Here is a 20,157-nt window from a genome sequence, read left to right as displayed (position 1 = left end):
CGTGCTTGCCCCTGGAGCTGAAAGCTGCTGCAGGTGAGGCGATTGCAGGAGGAACGCTCCCGCCTGCGTGCGGCTCGGTGCTCCGCACGTCCTGCGCGCCGCTCTCGGGAAGCGGAGGAGCGCTACCAGCTCCCTGCGGAGCCCGACAGCGGTGCCAGGGGGGCTGAGTCATGCAGGTATGGATAAGCATCCCCGCTCTGTGACCGTTAGCTGAAGCCCCAAAGCTGGTGAGATTCGTCTAGCATTAGTCATCTCTTATTCATAAAAATAAAAAATGTATTGCATCGTCACTGCCGCGTCCCTGCCCTCTCCCCCGGGTCCCCGTGAAGGCAGCGCGGGTACCACTGCTCCTTCCACCCGCACCGCCGCTCAGTCGGCCACTAACCGTGGCTGATCCCACAGCCCCGCCGGTTTTGGTCATATTTTGGGTGCCCCCTCTATTGGTTTTGCATCCATCACAAAACTGCTGTTGGAAAGTCTCGGGCTGTGGGAACATCCCTCCCCCTCCGTCCCCACAGACCAAACCAGGGCTGATCCCACCCCACCACAGCAGTGGGAAAACCCACGGTTCATGTGGCTCTGACACCCTCGACCACAGCCAGTGATGAGCCGCTCCCCAGCCCCTGGGAGAGCTCAGCGTCGCTCCCGGACAGCTGATGCACAGGAGCAGGACACCAGCCCATGTCACCCATCCCAGCAGGAGCCCCAGAGGGGCAGCAGGAGGAACCCCATGGCATCTCCTCCACTCCCTGTCCAGACACAGGCATGCAGCTCAGAGCACAAAACGTGCCCAAGGTGCAAATCTGTGTCCTTTAAAGCCAACGGCTAAAAGGCTGCAGGCTTCATCCCTCCTTACACCACAGGTCTGAGCAGAATTGAGCCACGCAGAGCATAACTGAGCACTTAGCAGATGATGTTAGTGCGAAGTCCTGCTTTATTCAGCTGGTAACTTCTTCTTCTTTTAAATGCACATCAGCGTTTAGTGCTTGTGCTGTGTTTTCCTTCCCTCTCGTTTTCCCTGTGAACAGGGTGACAAGTGACACGGAGTCACCCCTAGCCGGGAGACTCGCTTGTTTTCCGCTTTTCAAGAGCTTTGTTTTCATGAGCCCACACTTGCAGCAAGTTTCAACATTCAGAACACACTCATAAGAGCTGCAAAATATTATTTCTGATTAATCTTTGTATACTCTAATAGATGAATTTCGCTTCATCGTGCCTCTCTCTTCTGTGTCCCCTATTACCTCCCGCGTCACCGCGGTGTCGCGGTGCTTCCTGGCAGTGCACAAATCATGGCAGTAAGTCCTTGAGCAAAGGTCCCGAGGTCACACGGGAAATAGCTCCACACTTTGTTGTATGTCTCTTTTCCCAGTAGCTGTGGCCAGTGGAGGGGTGGGTGCTCCTCTGCTCAGAGAGGGCTCTCGGCGGTGGGGTCACCCTCCTCATTAGCGGACACTCTCACTCTTTAATCCCCACACATACTAAATGGGTCACTTTTTCCAATCGCCGTATTCCTTTGCCAGGAGCAGAGCCTTACCTGGTGTTGAAGAAGCCTCTGCCGGAGCCTCCTGCTGATCTGGGCTCTCCCTCCGCTCCTCTGGCAAAGCCCCCAACTCGCAGCCATGGAGGACCCAAAGCCTGCCCAAAACCAGAGCAACCCATTGGTGTTTAGTAATGAATGATGCAACACTATACTCATCCCCAAAGACGGTTATAAGCTTACTCACAATTGATTATTATGGGCACAACTAATTTTTACTGGCTGAGCTGCTTAGAATCCAAAATTTATACTCGCATATTCAAAGTCTTTATGGGCAAGAAAGCTTTTTTTTTTAATGTTTTTCCTTGGGAATTACTTTTCTCCGTACAGCAGCAAATACGAACATTCAGGATGCATTTTGCACGTGAAGGTCCCCACAAAGGTGTGTTTCACCAGCAGAGCCTCCGCCAGCGAGGCCATCAGGAGGGGAGGACGGACCCAGACCCGCGTGTCCTCCTGCTGGCATCGCAGCCACTGGGCACTCTGCCTGCCCTGCCTTTTGTGAGGGTTTGGGGGACTCGAGTGGATGCTCAAAATCTTCCGCGCAATACACCTTAAAGAAAGGCAATAATGGTGCACATCTCTCAGCACAGTGTAGGTGCCCGTATCCCTAACTGGGATCCCAGCAGCTGCCGAATAAATGGGATCGGGTCCGCGGGCGGCCTCAGAGCAGGAGGCTGGTGCCGCTTCCAGGGGAGGTGTGGAGGACCAGCCGTCGGTCTGCTATCAGAGAACATTGCTCAGAAAAGCTGCTAACACAGCCTGTTTTCTGCTCAAGTGAGCAAAATATCCTCACAGGAGAAGTTTGTTAGCTTGAAAATAGCAAATTTTTATGCATGATGTAATTCACTTGAAGCTTCACTGAGCTGAAATTGCCTGACCTTTTGATCTTTTTGCAAATAAATGAACAGCCCCAAGGAAGCTGGAAGGGCTGCACCCTCAGTGGAGGAGGACAGGGCGTCTGAAGGACCTGAGGAATTAAAGCTTTTTTTTTTTTTTTTTCCCATTTCAAGGGATCAAGACTTGGGAAAAACATAGGTAGTATTATATATTTTAAATGTTGATCAAAAAAAAAAAATATATGTGTTCAAAAGGTTCAAAGAGGTGTTATCTTTGCAAATATTGCCTACCACAGCACTGCCCTTAGGGCTCGCTCAGCTGTCTCCCAAGGCTGCACCATTGCCACCCAGAATGCTGCTTCTGCGAAAGGCTGAGGATGTATTTAAAGCCCCAAGAGGGAGCCAAGTCTTGATGGATCGGCTTTGAAAAGTCATTAAGGTAAGATATAGAAAGATGGAGCTATTTTGAACCAAAAAGTAGGAGTGGCATGGTCACTAAACGAACTGTCAGTGAAGTGATAGAGAGCCCGGTGGGTTTTTAGATGGAGTAACTACAGCAGCACACGCTGAACGATTGTGTGAATTGGCCATAATTGGTTGGATATGTCCCAAATGGCAAACCTCCTCCATTCTGCAAGGTAGGCAATTCGTACCAACTTTGTTCAGCTATTAATCAAGGCGGAGGGAGGAAGGGGGATTTTTTTTTTTTTTTTAGCCTTCACATCCACTTTCATAAGCCATCTAACAAAACATAATTCTGTTTTCAGAGTGATGATGGGAGAGGATCTCACTTCTTCCCAGAGGATTTTTTTGAAGAAGTAGTTGTGCAAGTGCTCCTGCCTCTTGTCCAGACCTACCAGGGTGGGAGAGTTTTGTAGACTTCTTGAGATTAAACTCGTGGTGCCTTTTCATCAAGTTTCTCATTTATCTTCAAAAGGTGCTAAAATTCAGATAGTGTAAAGATTCTTCCCAAATCAAAATATAAGTTACGATTTTCAGTCATTAGCAGGGGTCAAGCTGTTCGAAACCCAGTGGTTTCCACCTTCCGCTATAAATTTCAGAAAATTACAGTTGTGAAATGATATTAATAACCTAAATATTTAAAAGGTAAATTGGAAAAAGATAGCTATGCATAAAATCGTGACCAGGGGAAACCAGCCCACCAGCCCTCCAGCCCCTAGCAAGCCAAGCAAGCAGATAATGGAGCAGCTATTTTGCCTTTGGTTGCTGAAGGTGGAAGCAGACAGGATTTGCCCCAACACCACTACTCGCCAAACCCTCAGTGCTGCCGTTACTGGGATTGGGTAAAGGAATGATCTTGCAAATGGGGTGAATTCCCTCCCGAGAACTGTATTTATGTTGGGTCAAACCAGGGACAGCTCTTACCCCAGGGATGGTGGTCCATCCCCACCGGAACGTTACAGCTCTCAATGTGCACCGTTACGGCCAAGAAGGCCAATGGCATCCTGGGGGGCATCAAGCAGAGTGTGGCCAGCAGGTCAAGGGAGGTCATCCTCCCCCTCTGCTCTGCCCTAGTGAGGCCGCAACTGGAGCACTGTGTCCAGTTCTGGGCTCCCCGGGTCAAGAAGGACAGGGAACTGCTGGAGAGGGTCCAGCAAAGGGCTACAAAGATATCAGTGGACTGGAGCATCTCTGTGCTGAGGAAAGCTGAGAGCCCCGGGGCTGTTCAGCCTGGAGAAGAGAAAGCTGAGAGGGGATCTCATGAATGTTTATCAATATCTAAAGGGTGGGTGGCAGAGGATGGGGCCAGACTCTGTTCAGTGGTGCCCAGTGACAGGACAAGAGGGAACGGGCACAAATGTAGCTATGGGCAGTTCCACCTCAACCTGAGGAGGGACTTCTCTCCTGTGCAGGTGGCAGAGCACTGGCACAGCTGCCCGGGGATGGGGGGGGGGGTGGAAGTCTCCCACTCTGGAGCCATTCCAAACCCGCATGGACATGTCCTGTGCCACTGCTGGAGGTGCCCCTGCTCTGGCGGGGGGTGGCACTGGGGGAGCTCCAGAGGGCCCTTCCAACCCTCACCAGTCTGGGATTTGGTGAAAAGCCACGTGGCCCTCCTCCCCTCGCTGAGCCGACAGCCCTTGCCTGCTGAGCACTGGTGGGGTCCCACGTTGGAGCTCCTGCTGGTGCAGACACATTGTGACATCCTTTGGGATTCAGGCATCACTGTGATATTTCTCCTGTATTCCCCAAACAGGGACTGCTTGTGGGCAGGCAGTTGTGAGCACGCTTGCTAATGAACCAGTGGAATCCACACTGGGACGGTCGGCTGTCAAAGTCATGTTGCCTTCGTGTCCCAGATAGAGACTGGCCAGAACTCAGCAGAACAGCAAAATCAGTGTTTTCTAACTATTAACCCCTCTCAGGTTTAATGTCTCCCCTGCTCGAACACCCCGTCCAGCCCGGCCGGGTGCTTGCTGGCTCTCAGCGAGGCAGAGGGGAGCAGTCAGAGCTGAGCCAGAGTTTCCCTTCAAATATCATTAAACAAAGGCTTAATCCGGAGAGGAAATCCCACAAGCCGGTTCACCTGACCACTTCCCCGTGCCTCCCCTGGGGCCATCGTGCAGGGCTTGCAAGACGCGTGTTGGCATCTCCACCATCGCACGACTCAAAACCCGCATCCTCACGCCCGCTGGAAGCATCATCTGCTTCGCTCTTGCGCGGCTGAGACCCGCAGGGCTGCGCACAGCGGTGCCGTCGGTGCCCGTGCCGACTGCTCCGGTTCCAGCGGAGCCATGGTCCCGCACCGGGGCACGGCACAGCCCCACAGCCACAGCCACGCACCACCGCTTTCTGCAGTGAACCCTCTGCAAGAGCCCTTCTGCTCTGGGTTCAGCGACGGCAGCGCAGCGCGAGGGCCACCAGCTCCCCCATCCCCGCTTCTCCCGCGCTCGCAGACCGCGTTCAGGATAACTTACCCACAGCCAACCCGGGGCCGCCCGGCGCTTCGGGGACCATCCCGCAGGACGTCAGGAAGGAGAAGTGTTTCAGCAGCTTGGCTTTGGCGGGATGTGTTTCTTGTTTTATCTCCCAGCGAGAGCCAGAGGTGGGGAAGCAGAAGACCGAAAACTCCCACCGGAGCTGCGTCAGGCTCTGCCCTCCCCAGGAGAGGATTTAGGCTTTGCATGTCCAGTGCAGAATACTTATTTGATTTTTCAGCTGTATTTAATATATAAATAAAACATACTATATAAAGAAAACAAGTACACTCAATAAAATATCTCTCAGGACTGTAGCACCAGCGACTATCCTGCTGGGAGCCGGGGCGTGGGGGGAGTTCCTGCCTCAGTAACGCATTTATGAGACAAGAAGTGAACAAAATCCACAGCCAGTGAAAGAATACAGGTCCTCTTTAAATAAATTCTCCATTTTTGTTCTTCTGAGTTTGCGTGCGGCTGTAAATCCCAGACAGGCGCTGCTTCCTTTCAGCACGATCAATGCTAATTATCAGCACAAGAAATGGGAAGACGTGTCAGGCGATGGATGGGATCACCTTCTTCTAATATTGTTATTCATAGCAACATATAGATGTTCTTTTCAGACAGGTGGAGGCATTTTATGCTTTTTTACGGACTCCCGGGGAGAGCAGAGGGACAGGGGCTGCGGGGACCCTCCGGCCGCAGGGTGGGAATGGCTCCCGCGTCCCACCACTGCCGCGGCCGTGGGTCCACGCCGCGTCCTGCCCCACGGCACCCCCCTCACCGGCACTTCTCCACACTTCCTCATTGCGAGAGAAACCTAGATTTCTCTTCCTACACAGAGCAGCTTGTGCAAAACCTGTGTGTGAGAGCTACAGTTGTACAACACAAGGGTAAGCAAAAGTTTTTTATAGAAATTATGCGTTCTTATAGAAACACATACTTTCTTTCCCTCTTGAAGCTCTTTTTCCATCCTTTCTTTTCTTTCCCTCAGACATGAAAGGCTTAAACAAAGAGTCAATCCAAGCAGCTGGGTGACAGGACTGAAAACTCAAATAAGTCATATTTTTTCCCTTATTTAATACAACAGGCTGTTTTGGATGGAAGTAAAATTTGCTAAAGTTTAAGGTAAATAATTCAGAGAAGAGCACACAAAAGCTGAAAGTGAAACAACACAACTTACAGATCCATTTAAGCAATTCTGAATAAACTGCCTTTTTAAAAATACTTGAAGAATTTTCAATAAAACTTTCAAAAATACTTCTGACTTAACTCTCAGTTGCAGAGAGATGTGATTGTTGTACCTGCCGGTGACTTTCCCCTCTGTAAGAAGGTTTACAAGAAACAGCTTCGATATTACAAAAAAAAAAAAAAAAAAGGTTTTGAAAAAGTTTCACTTGATGGGAGAGAGAGGGAAGGTGTATTTTTCAAATACTTCTATGTTTTGCAGCTAAATTGTGTCCCACAGTGCTGTTGGTTTAGGATTGGATGCCCTATTCGTTAGCAAAAAGAAATTTAAAAATCTCTGCACATTTATCATAACAAATTCAGGCATTTATTAAATCAATATTTTTTTTTCCCATACCACAGTTAATCACTGTTGCTGGCTCAGTAGTAGAGGCATGTAGAGAATCAAAAGCTTTAGGAGGAGGCAGATGGCAGGGAGCCTCCAGCTCACCCTGCAGCCGGGTACCGGCACCCCCAGCCCCCCCTCGCTTCCAGGCTCTGCTGGGCGATGCCTCTGCAGAGTCCCGCATCCCCTCCAGCGTCCCTGCATTCTCTGCAGAGTCACAGAATCAGAGAATGGTTTGGGTTGGAAGGGACCTTAAAAGATCACCTCGTTCCACCCCCCCTGCCCCGGGCAGGGCCACCTCCCCCCAGCCCAGGTTGCTCCCAGCCCCATCCAACCCGGCCTTGAACCCCTCCAGGGATGGGGCAGCCACAGCTTCTCTGGTCCTTATTATCATAACTATTTATTTTTGTTCTTTTCTTAAAACTTTTATCAGACTGTTCTCTGTCCCAGTCAGTTGTGCTTACTGGGTCCTTTTCTCTTCCCCAAGCTTCCCTAGAGCCTGCCAGGCGAGGTGCACTGCTCGCCCTTGGGGACCTCGGCTGGGTTGGAGCCATCAGCTCGAGCTTTCCCACGGAGCCCCTTGCCCTCCATGAGCTCCTGGCTGCCCTTCCTCGGGGGGACGCTGGGGACACCCACGGGCACCCAATCTGCAGCAGCGTTCCCTGTGTATTGCACATCTCCATCTCACCCCCACTCTGTCACTTCTAACGCAGTTCTAATTTTTATAGTTACTTCATTAAAATAAGACAAACACCTTAATTCCCGTTCAGAACTCTCACCCACAGGCTCTGCAGTCCCAGACAGCAAATTCAGCAACGCAGTCACTCCACAGTATTTTGAGTATTTCAGTACTTAGGTCATAATTAAAAGTTGTATGATAGAGGTACTAAAATCAAATCCAGGGCTTCAAAGGAAACGACACCCAGAAGATACCAAGTCTTTGCCATATGGGTACCGGTGTGACCCAGAGGAACATCTTCCTAATGCTCCTCATGCATTTACCCACCTGGGTACCACAGCCCTGCCAGGTCTGACTGCACTCCGCATACACACAAGGGAACACAGGACACTCGAAATGTCTAAAATCTTTATGGTTATATCAGCGAATCACTTGATTACCTCTAAGAGTGCGGTGTTTCTTATTCTCCAGCAAACGGTTTGCTCTTAGGGAACAACCAGGGTCTCGCTGAAGCTGGTGTTGGCTGAGCAAAGTGTCACCGATTGGGTCAGGGGGGAGGCAGGAGAACAGGATGCTTCTGTAATGGAGAAGTGGAATAAGAAACAGCAAGCGGACTTAAATGCAGTTTAAGGATCCCTCAAGGTAATGAGGGATCAGCATCAGATGGACTTGTTTGGGGAAACGCCATGAATTGTGCCCGATGGCAGCTTTGCCGCTGCAGTTAACCACTGTGTAAGAACCTGCTTGGTCCTGCAAATATATGTACATCAGGACCTGACCCTGCCCACTGACTTCAGTGCAAGTTTAGCAATGATAAACAGATGGGTTTGTCACTTGTTTAAGCGGACTCCTGCTTTTAAAAATCCACCGTACCCACAACGCGCAGCCATAGTACTCTTACAGTCTCAACCCAGGCTGATCTGAGAAATCACAAGGAACCACACTGGGATACCCACCAAACATAAGGAACTTTGAAGCGGGACTGGGAAGCTGTGAGATGTTTCTATTTTTAGCCTTCAAACCATCCTCACCCCTTGCTGGCATTCACAAACGGCTGAGGGAGGCAGAAAGCAGCCGGCCTGCATAGCTGCAGCGACGCCACGGAGATAATGCGTGCCTGCTCCTGAAAACCTATTTCAAGTTTCTTATCTGGCATCTAATCCTTATCGGTTCCTTTTTTCTTCTCACACCTTTGAATTTGCTCCAGATATAAAAGAAAATGGAAATGAAATTGAAAAAATTATGGTTTTGACTAGCCAGAACTAGGAAGTACTTGAAATGTAATTGTGGTTGTTTCTGCAAGATTTAGTTTCGTATTTTGAAATGGTAAGTGCGGGGAAAGCTAGCTATTAACCTGAGCCCAAATTCTAGCCATTGGCAGCATCCAGTACTTCTTTTAAGTTGAAACCGGCAAACAGAGTCAAACTTAAAAAGTATAAAAGGAATTAATGTCTTTCAGAAATACCCAGGAAGCAGCTCCCCGCCCCAAGAGCTCACAGCTTTTCTCCCATCCGACGCTTCCCAGCAAAGGCTTTATGGATCAAAACTACCCGAGAATAAATGAAATGGCCCAAATCAGCCGTGGGATGATGCACAACAACTCCTCCAGATAAGCAGAATGGACGGCACAGGCCTGAGGCCGCGTCTGGAGACCATCAGGCACTCCCATCAGGGCTGGTCATCCTTCCCACCCGGTCCATGGAGGTGTCCCTGCCCAGGGCAGGGGGTTGGAATGAGATGATCTTTAAGGTCCCTTCCAACCCAGACCATTCTAGGATTCTATGATCAGGTCCACCCCAAAGTGGGAGCAGTTCAAAGAAAATCCAAGTCATCTAGATACACAGAGCTGTTTTACCTCTTAAAAAGGAAAAGCAAAATAGGAATATTAAATTAGCATTTTATAAGAGCTGCCATCCTACCATCAGCTCTGCCTTGTCAAACCTGTAGAAAAAGAATTCCTCCATCTATGTGGATGGACCAAGAGGAAGGAGAGATGGAGAGAGAGAGAAACTGGTCTGAAACCATAAGAGAAGAAATCATAGGGAAAGCAAATACAAAGATGAATTTTCCCTTTCTCACACTTGTCCTTTTCCCTCACCCTGCCTTCCAAATATGTACACAGAGCTTCTAAAAATTAGCCAAAACACTGGTGTTAATTAAATTAACTAAATTACTAAAATTATTACAAGTAATGCACGCCCAGCTCTGAAATTCTGAAGTTAATTTGAAACATCGCTTTTGGAAATAGGATGCCTTGCCGTAATAGATCTATGTTGGCCGTATTGTGAAGAGAGTTATCAATATTTTTATAAATTTTACATGCAAGTAAACCAGAATTTCCATTGTATCGATTCAGTAGCAACCGCTCTACTAAAGACTGGTCTAAACGACCGATAAATTGAGAAGACTACAAAACAGAACGGGAGAAACATAACAAATGATAATTTGGATGTTATCAGCCATGTCCTATTGCAACTTGCTAAACTTCAAACAGGAGGGATCAGTAGCACGTTTATTTTCCAGTCACCGGAGCATCAAGCGGCACATTGCCAGCCCTGCGCTGGCGACCGGCCACGGAGATGGAGCATGGCACCCTCGGCTTGGCGGCAAAGCTCGCTCCTCCCTCCAGCAAGTGCTCTGCTGGGCTTCACCCTCTCCTCTACCGATGTTTCTCTCTAGCAGCTCCAGGACAGCTTTCCCCTCAAGTACCTGGACAACGAAGCAGTTCAGCTCTGATCTATAAATATTTAATATTTTATTTCAGAGCTGGGCTTTCTCCAAGGCAGCATCTGCTGTCTTTGGGGGTTTACAGCTTGTGCATATGCATTTATGGGGATGTCAACCTTCACATTTCTGCAGAGCTGAAGGTAAAATAAAAGCAAATATTCATAGATTTTTATACATATGCGAGACTAGAGTTTCTCCGAGCTTTAAACCCTGCACAGTTTAATGAATGCCAGAGCTGCAAATTACCCAGCAAAGTCTCTCTTCTGGGCTCCTCTTCGTATACTTTAATTGTGCTTCCACAGTGTACAGACCTGTTGCTATGGCCTCTTTAGTCTCCTGTTGCACAGAAATGGGTGCTAGTCTTTGACTTGGCACCAGGTCCAGCACCTCAGGTCCAGCAGGATCTGAGCACGCTTTTCAGGGGATGGTGGTGGGCTTTGGGCTGCTCTCTGGGAGGGAAAGCGCGGTGGAGGAGAGAGCTAGGCTCATCTCAACAGCCAACAGCGCAGAGCGGGTGACATTCCCCAGGGCTAACACGCTGCTGGAAGAAATGGTGCGGCACAATTAATCATGCCATGAAGCCCATTGCTAGCTGACAGGGTACGCGGTCGAGGGAGTAGAAGGTAAGGTGCTCCTACCTGAGGTTGCATCCAGGACAGTTCCACTCTAGGTGTTCAGCTTTCAGTGACAGTCACAGGAATGCCATACGAGAGATCTTCTGCTAGATCAAACAGTTCAGTTTTCTCTTAAAAAAACCCAACATTATTCAGTTTAATGTGTTATTGTGTTATAGCACCCCTGGTTCACGTATACCTGTTAGTGCTTGAGCAACTGCGAGGCAGACCAGAGCGACGTACAAAGCAGAGATGAAGTGACAGCGTGAAACTGAAAATAATATTTTAAGAAGTAATTTTCTCATTCTTCCGTAGAACTCACCTCAGTTTGGGTTCTCTGTGTGCCTTTATAACCTGTATAAATGACGTTAAAAGACCAAAGTAGGAGCATAACCCATTGGGTAACGCCGAACTGTTGATGTGTCCAACCTCGAAAACTTTATTGTGGTTTGTATTAATTTACAGACTACAGTATTTCTAAAGATTAAGTTCACACTTACCTTTAACCAACAAATCTAGCCATGCTCGTACTCTTTGAAACGTCCCTGGCTGCACAAAAGCTGAGCTCTCTGGGAAAACAGGTACAACTGCTGCTACCTGCCAAGAGGTGATTTTTTCATGCCACTGTATCTCCCATTTACCAACCTTATTCTTATGCTTAATTAAGCAACCTTGAGAGTTATCTGGAAATAGAAAGAGAAACAGTTGAATTTAGAGATACTAAGGAATTTTTATAGTGTCCTGCTCTTTGCCTCAGAATGGTATTCAGGTGAGAAAAAAGTAAATAAATAGAAATCTTTTTTTAGTTCTACACATACCACACTGCCAACTGCAATTACATTGCTTCAAGCTGCATTCATTTTCTGCTTTAAAATCTTCTGTGGCAATGATTTTGTTGAAATAGTCTGATTTTACTATATTATGCCGATACTACACTGGTAGAAATTTCAATCTTCTGACACAGAAAGAAGTGCAAAAACACATTAACACCACGCATAAGGAAACCTAAACTATCAATGCCTCTAGTTTATGCTATTTTTCTGTGTGTTTTTTTTTTTTTTTTAAACCATCTTTCCTTTAACAGCTTGATGCTGCCGTTTTAGTGCACAGTTTGCATTTCTCAAGGAAAATAGTGGGATGTTTCAGAGCAGAGGGGAATCTGGGAGCGAGCAGCCTGGAGCGCTTCCCTCCCGCACTGCCCATGGCCGTGGACCCCAATGCCCCGGCACGGAGATGCTGGGCCAGCGGCCGCGTGGACGGACCCAGGGCTGCCGCCTGGTCCGCCTCCTCATGGAATTTGGGTGGTGTTGTCCCTTGACTTGTCTCTGCTTCCGCAGAGGTGGTGCACGGTGGCGTCCTGCTGGCTGTGACGAGAGGGACGGCGTCTGCACCGCAGGGACCGGGAGAGCCGGCGCCGGGCTCCGAGCCCGGCCTGAGGATGCATGGGAACAACAAAGACCCCCAGCACACAAAATCACCCTAACTCGGCAGATTAGTCAGCAATGAATTCCGCTTAACCACTTCTCCAAAGATAAGTTAGAAAAAAATCTCAATAAGACTTGCGTTAAGCTAATTCCATGTTGCAGTACAAACAAAGTCTGGAACAGCCTAATCCTCTTACACCAGGGAACAGGCTCCAAAAGTAGTTATTTAATAAGATTAAACACTGCAGGTCATAAAAATCAATTTATACAACTGCCACGGTTTAATAAGCTGCATATCTACAGAATGGGCCAAACTTCTTCTCTGTGGAAGAGCCCAAGCGCAGTCGGAGCACGCGCGGGGCAGCGCCCGCGGAGCACAAACCCCGTCTGGGCTCGGGAGAGACACGCGTGTGAGCGACTCCGGAAAGCAGATTTCAACTGCTCACGTTGGGCAGTTTACCAGACGCTTGAGCGTACCACATCCGAATGCGAACGGCGGCGGCCGTTCCTACCGTGCTTACAAATCCCTCCTGCAGCCGAGCAGGGGGAGACTCCGCACCGAACTCTGCCCGGGAGGCATCACCCTGTGCAGACAGCACCGGTCTGCTTACTCTGCCGGGAAAGGCAAGCAGATCGCTAATTTTATGTGCAAAATAGGAGTCAAACGGCGCTGCATACTTACACAGTTGCAGCAGTAAGGACGGTGTGTTACCTACCCTCACTCGCGTTCCTCCTGTGAGGTACCCTGGAGGGACCCGCCGTTGGCACCGCAGTTAGAGATGCAGAGCAGGCGCTATAAGCGCCTCTTTCCCTCCATGCCACACTAAGATAAACTAGAGGAATAAAGGTTTAATCTGGAAAAACGCGTGGCACACAAGAAGGTCAGGGCCTGCTAGGAAGCAGAAAAAAAAGAAAATCACATTATTTACTTATGTGATACGCAGAGGTACCAGGAATAAAAAAGCTTTATAGCTCAAAAAGCTCTGGGAAAGGGCAAAGCAGCGTATTAAGGGCTGGAATATGGTTGGGGAGGAGGCAACGGGAGGAAACTGAGAAGGAAAAGATGGCCAGTTGTGGGGGAAGCAAGACAGAAATAAGCTGCGTAGAGGTTGGGGTACGACACACCAGGTTTCCTCTCCCAAGGAATTAAGGTTGAAAAGAAATTTAAAAAAAATCTATCAGATGTCAGAGAGAAACTGAGACTTGCAGAAGTGTTTCAGGAAAGCAAAACACTTTTAAAAATCAGAACAAAATCTGCATTGGGTCACAGAAGTCAGTGAGTTAGCAATTGGATGAGCTCAGCTAGAATGGGGAAGATCCAGTTTTACGTCTTTGCTCTGAAGCAAGAGGAGTCACATCTGGTTTGCCTCCCTTAATCAGTAACAACAGGTCATCATTTTGATCAGCAACTGTATGCTGAAACCTGAATGTTTTAACGCAGTCAGTGCTGCACCACAGCCAACGCGCTTTTATGGAAAGCTGTGGGGTAGATGTGTCTGAGGACTTTCTGAGAATTTTGACCACAGAAACCACCCCGTCCAGAAAAAAGGAGGCTCAGTTCCCCCAGGGGACACCTCGGGGGCGGAGGTGCGATGTCCCTCTGGTGCCTCCTCAGATGTGAGGACGAGGAGGAGGAGAGAAGGGAGGAGGAGGAGGAGAGAAGGGAGGAGGAGGAGGAGAGAAGGGAGGAGGAGGAGGAGGCGGGGGCTGCTCTCTGCTCCTCCAGGATGGTGACATGCAGGTTCCCCATCAGCCCGCTGAGATCCAACAGCTCCAGTGCTCCCACACTGCACGGAAAGACCCCTGGTAAGGTATGCTGGGTAAACGGGAGCGGGCACAGCGCTGAAACCTCTCCTTTTAATGAGAACGTTCACTTAAAATTGTTAAAAAAAAAAAATTAAAAAAATCATTTTCAGGCATACAGCTCCTGAACTCTTTCCCATTTGCATTCATTTCATCAAGAAGCAGGAAATTAAAACCTTGGACTTCATGAGGCTTTTTCCGTTCTTTTCCCACGCCCTGATTAAACTTGTTACCGCCTTTCCCTGACTTCCCAGATGTTGCTCCTGAGTGCCCAGGACAGAGACAGGTACTGGGGAAGAGAGGATAAGGACACGCTCCAGCACTCCTCTTCTTGCTTGTGAAAACTTCAGGTACTTTTTCAAGTTTTTAAAATCAGAAACAACAAGGCTTTCTCACATTTAAAAAAAAAAAAAAGAAAGAAACATGAAAAAAAATTATAAAAGAATACACATTTAAAAAAAAAAAAATAATCCCTACCTGTAATAACGCTGGTTTTGTTTGGAGACACAGGGAGTTTTCTGAATAGTCTAAGTTTTCCCACCCGTGGCCACTGAGCAGCCCGGCACTGCTGAGCACCGATGGGGGGGGGGAGCAGCCCATGGTATTCTGGGTGCCGGGTTCTTCCATTTCTGACATTTTTTGAAGCAATATTTCAACAAAAAAAAATACTTATATCACCTCAGGGAAAAGAAAGCCTGCAGTGAAATAAATATCTCTTTTGTATCAAAGCGATTCACAATTCCTTTGATAAATCTTATCACTGCGGAGTTTTTCTGCATTGAAACAACCCCATGAAGGGTTGAAAGAATCATCTAAATGCATCTGAACAATTCTGTTTATTTTGTATTCAACAGTGCATCGCACAAGCCAGTGTAGCGTTCCCATTAGTCTTTAAAAATAGTATTAAAGGACATTTCAGTCTACTTAAATTATGTCTATTTTCATTTAAATTAGTTGCTAAATAACAAGTTCTATACCATCATTATGCAGTAGTATGTGACTGTTAGAAATACACTTCAAACAAAACAAATTAAGGAACCTGGAAATTGCTACAGCAGAGCAAGGACATATTTTTAGGTAAAAATAAACAGAGAACAACAGCAAGTCATCAAAAATATGATAATAAAGCAGCCCATATTTAGTGTGCAAAAGGAATGGTACACATGGAATACCTCATTTTACTCTTATGAGGTTTTTATTTATAAAACAATGCATAAAATCTGCAGTTTCCTTAACTGGAAAAGGACTAATTACCTTTTCGGTGGGCTATTTTATCACACCCAGCAGTTCTCTGTGAGTTTGGAGCTGTCTTGGAGCAAGACAGCAGGAGCACCCCCACAGCCCCATCCATCACCCGGCTCGGCCGCCATGCCCAGCAGAAGCCGGGGCTCCTCTGCTGGCGCTGGACCGCCACCTGCAAAAGCCAGGCTGGAACTGACACCACGGTGGGCTTTATCCAGAGCCTCAATGGCAGGGGCAAGGACGGGAGAGACAGCTCTCTGAGACGATGTGTAGTCATTGGGGGCAACCTTGAAGATCATAGAATCATGGAACGGTTACAGTTGGAAGGGACTTTAAAGACCATCTGGTGCCACCCCCTGCCCTGGGCAGGGCCACCTCCCCCCAGCCCAGGTCGCTCCCAGCCCCGTCCAACCCGGCCTTGAACCCCTCCAGGGATGGGGCAGCCACAGCTCCTCGGGGCACCCTGCGCCAGGGGCTCACCGCCCCCACAGCCAAGAATTTCTTCCTCATATCTCATCTAAATCTCCCCTCTTCAGGTTTGAAGCCATCACCCCTCGTCCTCTCACTCCATGCCCTTGGAAAAAGTCCCCCCCAGCTCTCCTGGAGCCCCTTTAGGCACTGGAAGGGGCTCAGAGGTCTCCCCAGAGCCTTCTCTTCTCCAGGCTGACCCCCCCACCTCTCCCAGCCTGTCCTCCCAGCAGAGGGGCTCCAGCCCTCCCAGCAGCTCCGGGGCCTCCTCTGGTCCCGCTCCGACAGCTCCGTGTCCTTCTGCTGTGGGGACCCCCCGAGCTGGAGGCAGCACTGGGGGGGGTCTCCCCAGAGCAGAGCGCAGCAGAGGGGCACAACCCCCCCTCGCCCCGCTGGCCACGCTGCGGGGGATGCAGCCCGGGGTGCCGGGGGCTCGCTGGGCTGCCAGCGCACACTGCCGGCTCATGGTGAGCTTCTCATCGAGGGTTGTTGTCCCCAGCAGTGGCACGAACCGAGGACAGGAGGTTTCCCGGGTCTCTTCCCCATGGCGCGGGGCAGCGGGGGGATGCACCCAGCCGGGAGGATGCAGAGCTGCCGCCTCCTGCCCTCTGCGCGGTCTCAGGTGAGCAAGGAGGGCTACAGCAAACACAAGAATATTTATTTACCTTGGGCACTTGGAGTTTTCCTCCCACACCATCATCATATGCTTTTTCCAGCATACAAAAAAATATTGGCATTGACCTCTTCAGGAGTAATCTGTCAGAGGAACAAAACATGACCCTGTTAACTTACCAAAGTCTTCCTTAACCTAAAAACAATCCTTATATTATACATTATGAAATTATACGTTATCAAACTGCATCAAAACAGTGTTAGAGAAGAAATGCCTCATGTAAGATGCAGTGAATCAAATAAGTGGACTGAAAAAACACTTGTGCAAATATGTCCGGAATTTTAGAAGTTTGCAGAGCAAGTTGGGCACCTCCTTCTCCAAGCAATGCCGTGAGGCCGTTACTCTATTAGCTGCTACTAACACTTTGATTTTTTTAATCGCGGCCAAAATAATTTAGCTCTTCGTATTTTGCAGCAAGTTAAGGCCAGGATCTTAATTAGGCGTTTGCTGTGCGTTGCTTGGATATGGACTATTATTTCCCAAACAAGATCCGGAATATTTTATTTTTGTACCTACTGGTCTTGATCATACACAATCATTTACACTCTCAAAAAGCCAATCCGGTCAGCCTTCTAGCTCATATAAACCCAGAAAAAGCATCCCCCTACTCCCTCTGTCTTGGGAACTGAATTTTCACAGTATGCTAAATATCTTTTGATTAGCTGTTTTTTTTTATTTATTTATTTTTTTATTTTTTTTCTTTTAAATCAGGGTTCAGTTTTAGCATGCCAAGCCACATTAGTAAAGACAAAGAAAAAAACTCACAAAGTAAAGTTGAATGTAAACATATCCGCATACTCCCATAATAAATATAAAATACATGAAACGAGGAGAGGGATCCAAGCGCATGTGTGCATTTTGACTCAGTGCAATTAAAAAACATAATTCATATGCTTCATTCTAAAGTGAGCATAAACGCCCCCTCTCCCGGGCGCCGTCTGTCTCTCCTCCCGTGGGCCGGTCCTTCGCCCGGCCCTGCAGCGCCGGGGGGGGTGGGGGGTGGAAGCTCACCCCCACCATGTCCCTGGGACATCCAACGCGTTCTCTGTTCCGCACGTGGAGGAGGACTCTGTCCCGTGTGCCGTGAAAACCATAACCCGCACCACAATGCTGTTCTTTACCAGCAATGGTGAGAAATATGCAACTCCCAGATAAATAGAAAAATGTAACCCTAAGTTTGGAATGGTTTCTAAAACCAGAAAGATTTTGGTCTTTTCATTGATATATTTCCAATGGAATAAATACATCTTCTGTAAACAGAAAATGTAGGAAGCTTTTCCTCAATACTGGTAATTTGCATATATATTTACCCTCTAAAAAATTCCTAGCTTCAACTAAAGGTAGGGAAATAATTTAGTGTATACATTTGATACTCAAGCTATGCAACAAATCATATGCATTTAATTCAACAGTGCTATAAAAAAAAAGAACTACATGAGTAATCAGGAATGCGCTTAACCTTTCTCTAAGCAACACAGAAAAAAGTTAGTGTGAAATATGTGACAATCCCCTAAAAATATAACTAAAGGGCAACTGATAAGGTGTACTGTAAAAACACAATCGGCACCAAGGAAACAAAAAACTGACAAACCAGAAGAAAAATTTCTTTTGGAGTCACACTCAGTAAAAGCTGATGTATGTTCACAATAAAATGAGATGTATAATGCAAACCTCCCCAAAACCAAAAGACAATATAATTTCAACTGTATACCGGCACAACAGGTCCAGGAGTTAGAAAATTCCTGTGGGTTGAAGAAAAAAAAAAAAAAAAAAAAACAACACAAAGCTTGTTTTTAAACCTGAAGTCATACAAGAACTCAAAATGAATACTCAGGCAGCTTCCACTACATTTATGTAATCGCAAGACAGAGGAAAAATGAGACAACTCAGTTCTTTGGATTTGCTTTCACTTAGCATTAAAAATTGACAAAAGTGCTTGGAAAGCGCGCGGTCCTCCTGGGCGCACGGCGGCGGGACAAGGCACCCAGCGTCTTCCTCCCACCTCAAACCAGCGGGGAAGTACCAAAGCTTCTGGGGAGTGGGGAACGTGGTTTACCGTGTCAGTTCCTTTAAAATATATAAAAATACCGTGCTTACCTTTCTCTTTCTGAAAAGACAGCCCCGCTTTAAGCCTTGGAAAGAGCAGGCTTATTAGAGAAGAATTGACGCCTTCGTCTCAGGACAACAGGGAAAAATGAGCAAATCCTGACATTTCTAACCACTCCGATGGGAAGAGCCTGGTTGAAAGTGGTTAAAATAGAGAGCTGAGCCGTAGGACATGGTATTGCAGGGGACTCCAAAAAATGTACTTGTGACTCAGCATGTAACCACTACCCAGGGCAACCAAAGAATTGGGTTTATTAGCACAAGTCTTTAGGCACAGCCGGTATGAGATGAGCTCGGTCGGATCCGATGAAGGGGAAGAGCCACCCGTGTGCCAGGTCCCGGCTGAAGGTGGCGGCTGGGCTGGGGCCAGCAGACAAAGACCTGATGGAAAGGACGGGCGGCTGTTCCCAGCCTTACGCTGCCCAGACCACAGCTGGCAGGTTGCTTCATTGGGTCAGATAAAGTCGTCGTCCATGTCTTCAGTTCAACAGAGATGACTATCGGCTTAAATCGCTGGCCCCAGTCAAGCCACTGAGTTATGGATACCCATAGGTTTTGAGGGAAAGAATAATCGGGAGTGGGAACATTGCAGAAGATGCCCTGAAGGTGGAAAGTTGCAAGAAAAAGTTGCTTCCTGCAGAAGACACAAAGGTCTCGTCACCAGTTCAGAGTGAATACGCGGTCTGCAGCGAAACCGAGCCCACGAGCTCGCGCCGCAATGACGAGGATGCTCCTGGAGAGAGAGCGATGCGATACTGCCGTGCACGGCACGCAGAAAAGCTGCTCTTTCTCCGAAAACGGAATCTCTACTGCTTCCCAGATACGGGAGAATAAAAAGTGAATGCCATCTGAGAACGCACAAAGGCTTCTCAACTGTAAGAGGTCTTCTGCTAAAAAAGGGTCTCCTGTACCTGCGTACCTGTTGAGGCCACCCACTGCCACTGGCGCTGCCCTCGGCTGGCAGCCCAAACTTCGTCAGCTGCTGAAGCGTGAGACTGAGCTGAATCAGGCTTAGGAGGATTTTTTCTGCAGATCTGAACTTGGTTCAATCAGTTATGGAAGCTTGAATAGAAATAAATAAATAAATAAATAAATAAATAAAACAGGAAAAAATATATATGGATTCTTACAGAAACCTCAGAAGTTTTAGTTTCTCCACGATTACCTGGAGCCAAGTGCAGGTTTTCCCCACGCAAAATCCTAAAGTCTTTTACCAGCAGTTTGGTGCTCTCCCCGCATGCAACAATAAGATAAAGAAATAAAGTGACATTCAGAACTTAAACTCCTAAAAATCAGACTTTGAATCTACAGTTAGAAAATGAAGTAGTTTGTCTGATCTGAACAAGTCCCGAGTGGTGAATCATTTCTGTCAACTTACACACACCTTTTGTAGAAGGGGAGAGCTTAAACATTCGCATATATTTGTAGAACGAAATACAGATTTACTTCAAAAGCTCTGTGCTACAGCACGGTTTGAGGTGGGCACTTTAAGATAATTTTTGCATTTGCTTCTACAACCTCACAGCAAGCTCG

At 47.9% G+C, this 20,157-nt stretch overlaps 1 long non-coding RNA gene across 1 annotated transcript; it reads right to left on the bottom strand.

Moving 5' to 3' along the window:
* Positions 1-16,148: 16,148 nt before the first annotated feature.
* LOC309674465 lies at positions 16,149-19,632 on the bottom strand. The gene is made up of 3 exons (XR_014269396.1): positions 19,544-19,632; positions 16,587-16,601; positions 16,149-16,481 (listed from the first exon to the last, which is right to left on the bottom strand). It is a non-coding gene; the product is annotated as an uncharacterized lncRNA (long non-coding RNA).
* Between the last annotated feature and the right edge of the window lie 525 nt (positions 19,633-20,157).

The sequence above is a fragment of the Vanellus vanellus genome (genome assembly GCF_965231255.1).
Source record: "Vanellus vanellus genome assembly, chromosome: 7".
Classification (NCBI taxonomy): Eukaryota; Metazoa; Chordata; class Aves; order Charadriiformes; family Charadriidae; genus Vanellus; species Vanellus vanellus.
This window is presented reverse-complemented; position numbering and strand designations above follow the sequence as displayed.